This window comes from Lactuca serriola, chromosome 5 (assembly GCF_051521515.1).
Source record: "Lactuca serriola cultivar US96UC23 chromosome 5, Lser_US96UC23_V15, whole genome shotgun sequence".
NCBI lineage: Eukaryota > Viridiplantae > Streptophyta > Magnoliopsida > Asterales > Asteraceae > Lactuca > Lactuca serriola.
The window spans coordinates 69,574,055-69,581,840 of NC_136412.1; positions in this window are offsets into that span (position 1 = coordinate 69,574,055).

Here is a 7,786-nt window from a genome sequence, read left to right on the forward strand (position 1 = left end):
GATATAATGTCTCTCACTCAAAGTACATTCCTTTGAACATCCTTTTGCATAAAAGTTTCTAATCTAGTCATAGATTTTCAATATTCAATTCCCAATATGGACATGCTTCCATATTTTCCATATGACAACTCATTCTTAATAGAATCTTATCTATTCATAATGATGTCGATATGGTCCATCCAATATGGAAACATTTCCATATTTTCCAATACTATACTTCCAACTACTCACAAGCGACCAATCCTCGTCGAACTTTGGATTGTCCTTTGATAGTTGTTTAATTGTTTTAGTCAAAACCAATTCTACTCCCTTTTCCCTCTAAATGCGCTAGACATTTGGAAAATTTTAGAATGGTCAAACATTAAAGCATTTGCAATCGATCCTATACCCGAAGCGTATGGGACACGACGCATAATGTTTTATTTGCTATGTTCTCAAAATTCGAATTGTGAAGAGGAATGTTGTAATCATAATCGAAATTTTAAGAACACACTATGTACCATTGACTAAATTTATTAACATTTCTCAACCTAATCCTTTAGATTTTAAATGAAGCATAATATTCTCTCCCTTAATTATAACAAAACAACTTTACAACCCTTACGATTTTGCAAGGTATAACTCTTGTTTTTTATAATTAATATTGCCAACTTGCAATATGTGCCTTAATAATCATACAATCATAACATTTATGCTCCCACTATCATGATGATTATTATAAATATAACACTTATGCTCCCACTAGCTTCGACATGTATTCATAAACATCTTAACTTTCAGAAAAACAATACCTATTGAATTTCTTAAATCCATGTTTCTAATACTTAATGCTTTGATAATCTTTTATCAAGGCTTCTTGAACTTATACACCTTTGCCTTCGATAGTTCATATGTGTGTCTAAACACTTAAGACTAATTGCCAAACCTCACAATTCAAATTATGGAAAGGGATACTGTAACCATAATCGAATTTGAGAATGCAATTTTACAATCACTATCTTCTTAAAATCTTTCTTAGTGAAAGCATTTCCTCACAATCATTTTCATGAAGGAGGTAATCTTATGACACTTCGATTTAAACGGTGTATGTGTTCCTATCCTTGTGAATTTGTTAAAACTAAAGTTTACGACAAATTCAAACTCATATGGACCGAACTCTCTTAATCTTGATTTCTTGCATTATGGTAGCACAGCTGCCCACCATGTCTTCCAAGTAGTTAAGCAGCTCACCCTTTCCTATCAATGTACTCTTCATTGATCAAGTTCCTTGCCTTTTATGCATTCAAATGAGAACTCATAGGACTCACATGCATAATTAACTCGATTGGAACAGCACAAAAACAAAATAATGTCAACACGATAGGTTGTAAACCTCAACTCGTGTGCTAGTGATGATCGGTAAGGTTTATTTGATTTGTTCTTGAAACCTTTCAAGACCATTAAGACTCCCACTGACTCCTTGACATATAAGATTCTCTTGTCAAAACATTTCTTGACAAACAAATATTCAAGAGTTAGTGTAGCTTTAATCAAAACTCTTCATAAATTGGTCTTAGTTGGTCTTTCTCTTATCCAAGACATCAGAACTTTCCACATTTTATGAATGTTACAAACCTTCTTAATACTTTTCACTCAATGTCACAATCTTAACTTTAAGACTTGTTATTGGAACGAAGTATGATTGACTTCTTGATTTAACCATTTCTTCAATTCTTGATTCCTCTTCTTAGACATACAATTGTGCTAAGACTCACTTAGAGGATCAATTGAGATATGGTTCTTAATCATTAAGACACATCATAAAACATAATAAAGGTACTCTCCCTTCTTCTTAGAATGGAGAAACTCTTATCTTTCTGCCTACTTGATTTTTCTTATTCGTTCTGCTATTGATTTAAACTTTTTCAATCAATTCAGAATTACACTTAATCTTGTAAGTATAATCATATTTACTAAACCTTTAGTAAATCATGACAAATATCTTTGTTACTCTTATGGTGGACTTGATCAACACGCAACTTTGTGTATTCGATCTCCTAATCCTTCACTTGACACTTTCTCAATGAATTAGTCTAATTTCCAAATATGAAATTTCTCATTCATCGTGCAACCAAGTTGCATGATTCCAAGTTTCTGTCCAATTGAAACTTGGGCGATGAGAAACTCTCCCTATTTGGTAAATTCTCGACTTTCCATAAATAATATAATAAGAACCAAATCCATTATTGCTAATAATAGAAACATTCAAACATCTATTTTTCATATACGCCATTGCAAGGATAAACAAATAATATAAAATCAAAATTTATTTTATTGCGGAAAAAATTTGTCCTTGCAATGCAATTCATTGAAAAACTATGCTAATACATCTTTCTTAGCAATCTAATTCTAACTCTAAGTAGTAGCTCAAGAATCTAATCTTCGAGAAATGCGATCGAAATCCATTCCTTGACGGTTAGATTTTGCTCACTTCTTCCCTTAAGCTTCCTTTCTTTTCTTCGATCCCACAAAACATCAATTGTAATCTTATCACATTATGTATTAAGAATTTAGAATGAAGCTTAAAAGAGTTAGTTAATGGATTTTACCTATATTAGAGCCATACGTTTCGACTCTCCCATATCTTAGATCTCTTAGGTAAATGGGGCAGCTTCGTCTCCAATGCCCCTTCTCTTGGCAATAAAAGCAAATCGACTCTTTTGGAGCAGGACATGGAACTACTTCAGACATTACCTTTCTCTTATGATCAAACTTTTCGATCATAGCATGTCTTTCGTTGCCATTGCTGATTCAGCAGCAATAAACATATAGGTGAGATCTATAAGGGTCACGTCGCGGTTCATCATATAGTACTCTCTTAAGAACTCACTATATGAGTTAGGAAGTGACTGAAGAACCCAATCAGCAGCCATCTCCTCACAAACAACGGATCCCATTATTCTTAATCTATCAATGTGTGACTTCATCCCTAGGACGTGTGCACACACTGACTTTCCTTCTTTATGTTTACTTGCCAAAAGGGCTTGAGTGATCTTGAACTTTTCAAGCCTTCGAACTTGTGGGTTAGGGAGAATAATTGGAGGAGGAGGAGGAAGTGAAATATGATCTCTTGTTCCTCGATCGAATCGTGGAATATCATCTTTATGTGGAATGCTTGTTCCACGGGATTTGGGAAGACCATAGTTGTCAAACTTTGACATCTACAAAACGGGAGAAAACATATTCAAGTTAGTTGATTGATTGAGTCCTTAGTAAATCACCCAAATGAGATACTAAGGCTAGGACCCAACACAATATTCTACAACTCGGGAGAGGGATGCCGTAACCCTATTTGCAGAATATTTGAAGGTAAGTGAATGACGATTCACTAATTTCCACCACGAAAAACGAAGAGAAATTTAAGTTTTAAATCTATGAAAACTCCTAGATCCTTTCATATTCATTGAACTTTCAATGGCATGTTTAAATCTCGATATGCCCCTCTTATTTGTGACTGGGATGCCGAGGATCACAAAGCGGGTGTGAATAACCATGCAAACCACATCGTGCCCCCACATGTTACAGTCACCTATTTGATGTGCCGGTAAACCACACACGCTCCACCAAAATATGACAAACATTGAGTCACCCTTTGCTACCTTTGCTTAGACCCATTTAGTGTGCCGGTAAACCACACACGCTCCACTAACGTCTTCGCAAGGGCACAAAGTGTAATTTCATGGAATTGCATCAATTCACTTTTGCCTAAGTAACTAAGATTGGGAATTTGGAAAACATTTAGTTACTTTTATACTTCATTATACTTATAATGGAAGGTTTTGTCCATCCTACCCGTTCGGCTAACGACCCTCCACTAGTCAAGAGTGCGGTGGGTAAGAGTGGATACCCATTCAATCGCCATTTTATAGGCAATTTCCTTAAACAACCCTTATAGATCAGCTTCGTGAATGAGGCCTACTAACGGTAAGACTGACTTTTACTCAAACATATAGTATAGGGTGTATTTTACACTTTCAAAATACTAAGTGGTCTAATTTAACAATTATACTTTTAATTCAATTAAATTGTAAACCTAAACTTTTATGGATTTATTAAACCTCTTTTAATTATACACCTTAATTAATTAATAAAATCATAAGGGTGTGATTTGAACTTTTTCAAAAACTATACTAGAGTTTTAGAATTTAACATTTCTAATTAAACTTTTAATCAACTTTTAAATTCCAAAACTTGAGGGCAAGTTTTGAAACATTTCAACACATTAGGGTTTAGAATTTAAATATACATCAAAATTAAACCATTTAATCAAAATTTAAATTCCAAAACTTGAGGGCAAGTTTTGAAACATTTCAAAACATTAGGGTTTTAACTATTTAAATTTCAAAAACAACAAAACTTTTGGGTTCAAATTTAAACTATAAAACCTAAAGGGGAAAATATGAAACATTTCATAACAACAAGGATCAAATAACAAATAATCTAAATTAACAATTAATCACATAATTATCCATATTTGATTTATTTAATGATTTCTTGCAAAACAATTTATCAATTTAGTCAAAATAATTAAACAATTATCACATAAGGAAACAATTATCTTATTAATTGATAAATATCTTCAATTAGATCAAAAATATAGTCATATATCTCAAAAAATCGGATTTATATTGATCTAATATGATAAGGTAACAATCCATAAGCAAAAACAACAAGAAATCGCGAAATACCCTCCATCTGACGAGTTGACTCGTCGAGTCAGGCTTGGACTCGTCGAGTCTGCATGGACTCGACGAGTCCAACCTACAGAACACCAAAAATCGAATTTTTTGAACATGTAATGCATCAATACAATTGAAACCAGTCTAGGCTCTGATACCACAGATGGGTTTTGGTCATAAGACATCTTATGTGCTCATACAAACCCTAATGCTTGGATCTAGGTTTCTCTATTGTACATGCAAGTTATCCAAGACTATAAACCCTAATTCTAGCATATGGAAATCGATATTAACATATAATTAGATTTATGATATTACCTTGATTGTTATGTAGCAATAACAATCCCAATTCCTCCTTGAATTGACTTTAGAGGGCTTAGAGTCACAAGTGTCACTCCTCTAATGGTTCACAAACACCATAAGCAAGAGGATGAAGAGGAGAGAGGATGGAGGCTGCCAAAACCGTGTGAAAACCCTAGAAGGTTGCTTGTCCACGTTTTTTGTCCTTAAGGGATCTATATATAGTGAGGCAATTAGGGTTATCTAACAAGGAAATCCTAATTTGGATGCTTAATCCCTAAGCAACCCATGGAGCCCTTTCCATAAGGCCTTGGACGATTTCATATGGGCTTCCCCCATAGAATTCGTCCACCTTATAATAAAAGGCAATCCATGGCCCAAATTGCAATTATCTTATAATTACAATTCCAGTCCCTTAAGTTTAATTAATCTCTTTTAGTCACAAAACTAATTACCAATTAATTATTGACTAATATTAATTAAACAATATGATTTCTCCTTTAATATATTATTCTCATACTATATTAATAAATCATATTTAATCCTTTCTCTCCATAATTCATCCTATCAAGTTGCTTTGGTGAAGGCAACCCAAAAGGACCATGCACCATCGGGTCATGTACATACCAAAATAGTTATGGACTTAGACACTAATCCAACAGTAATAACTACTTTGTCTTTTTCGTATGTTATTATTTTTATAAAAAAATTCTCTAATAAAATACAAGAGTTGAATTTATTTATTAATAATCAAATACTTAATAAATATTGAATAACAACCAACTTGATTAAGGTGTGACCTTATTGGATCATATGTTATAAACAATATAACTCAATAATGATTCTTGAGCATATAGATCCAACAATATATATATATATATATATATATATATATATATATATATATATAGAGAGAGAGAGAGAGAGAGAAAGAGGGAGAGACGTATGTTCATGTGTTCTTTAAGCCCACCATACATCTCTTTTCCCTATCTTCACATGCCTTTGTGTGCCACCGTCGAGTGCTAGCTTCACCTTCAATCTTTTTGAAAGATTGCCATCATTGGTATTGATTTTGCCACTTTAATCGACCTCCTCTCAACCAAACGATGTTAATTTCGTCATAGGCACCATGTCGGAACCCTAAATTGACGCTATCGCCGGTCGTCACTTCAATTTACCACCATAAAAGTGTTGATTGATGTCCAGTATAATTAAACCTTCTTTATTTCTTTTATGTTAAGAAAACTATAGTCACCATCGATCCAGCCCTAATAAAAAATCACCCTCTTCGGTCTACCACAAGACATTACTGAGTTTCCGCCATTAAATCGTTGATGCACCAAAGAACGATTGTTGAGTCGAAGACGTTGAACCATTGGACAGTTGTTGAAGAAGGCCATAGGTTCATTTTTTCCGTAAATTTGTTCTTCACTTCTTTCAATCCTAGTTTGTTTTTGTTTGGATTCTCAAAATAGATGTAGCAAGTATTATTCATACAATAATCTATATTAATACAAAATGATGTGTTATTTGTACAAACTCTTCTAGGTAAATATGTTTTTTTGTAGTCTTTGGTGCCATCTATAATTCCAAATCAGATTTTGTCACATGGGACTACCGACTACAAGAACATGTAATTAGTTGTTTGTTTTTATTCAATGTTAGTTATATGTTTGTATGTATATTTGGTATTTGTAAATAAGCGTCAAAAAGTTCTCATTATAAATGATGATGGTATATCCAAATATATTGAGTATGAATTTGCAAATAATTATACATCCATGATATAGGGGCTCAATTGTTTGCAATCTATGTCATGTTAAAATTGAAATGTCCAACTTATGTAAAAAAGCTGATTCCAAGATGTTCCTGTTAGATCTGTGGTGCTTTTTTATTGCTCATCATCACCTTCCATTGTTGACCTAGTGGTATAATACTCGAAGATTCTTTCCTTCTTCCACCAATATTGCTAATAACCATGTCATTATTTCTCAATATGACATACAACTTCTACCTAGTGTCACATCTGGCAGAGCACCAAGTGATTAAACGAGTCAATAATTTGATTCATTTTGAACCATTTGAAGCTAAAATGTCATTTGGTAATCTTATGAGTTTTTGTTGGTTGAAATGAAAGAAGATGATCGATTATTTGATTTGACTGTTTATTGTTTTTTTTTCTGTAATATATACATATATATATATATATATATATATATATATATATATATATATATATATATATATGCATACATACATACATATATATATATATATATATATATATATATATATGTCACCGGTTTTTTTTACTATTAGCATTTTATTATATTTTTATCAAACAAAACCAGGTCAACGAAATGTTAGAAACTAATTCTTTATATCATTCACATGGGATGGGAATACATATTTTTAAAATGTGATAAGTAGCAACAATATTCGTTTAGAATGGATTAACAATATATTCTATTAGAATGGTTTAGCAACAATATTCTATCAGAACGTATTAATGTTTTACTTGCATTTCAATGTTTTAATTTGGTTTTTAACCATTCTCAAATTTATTCTTTATGAATAAATGTAACTGTTAATCATTATTAGTCGAATTTTTTCATAATGAATGTAATTTATGTTTCATAGTTGTATTCTTTAAGAATGAATGTAGTTATTGATTCAAAAATATTAAAATTATTTTCATATAAAATAAGTATTCATTAAAATTGCCAATCTTGATAATATATGTTTATAGTACTATGTCAGAATTTAAT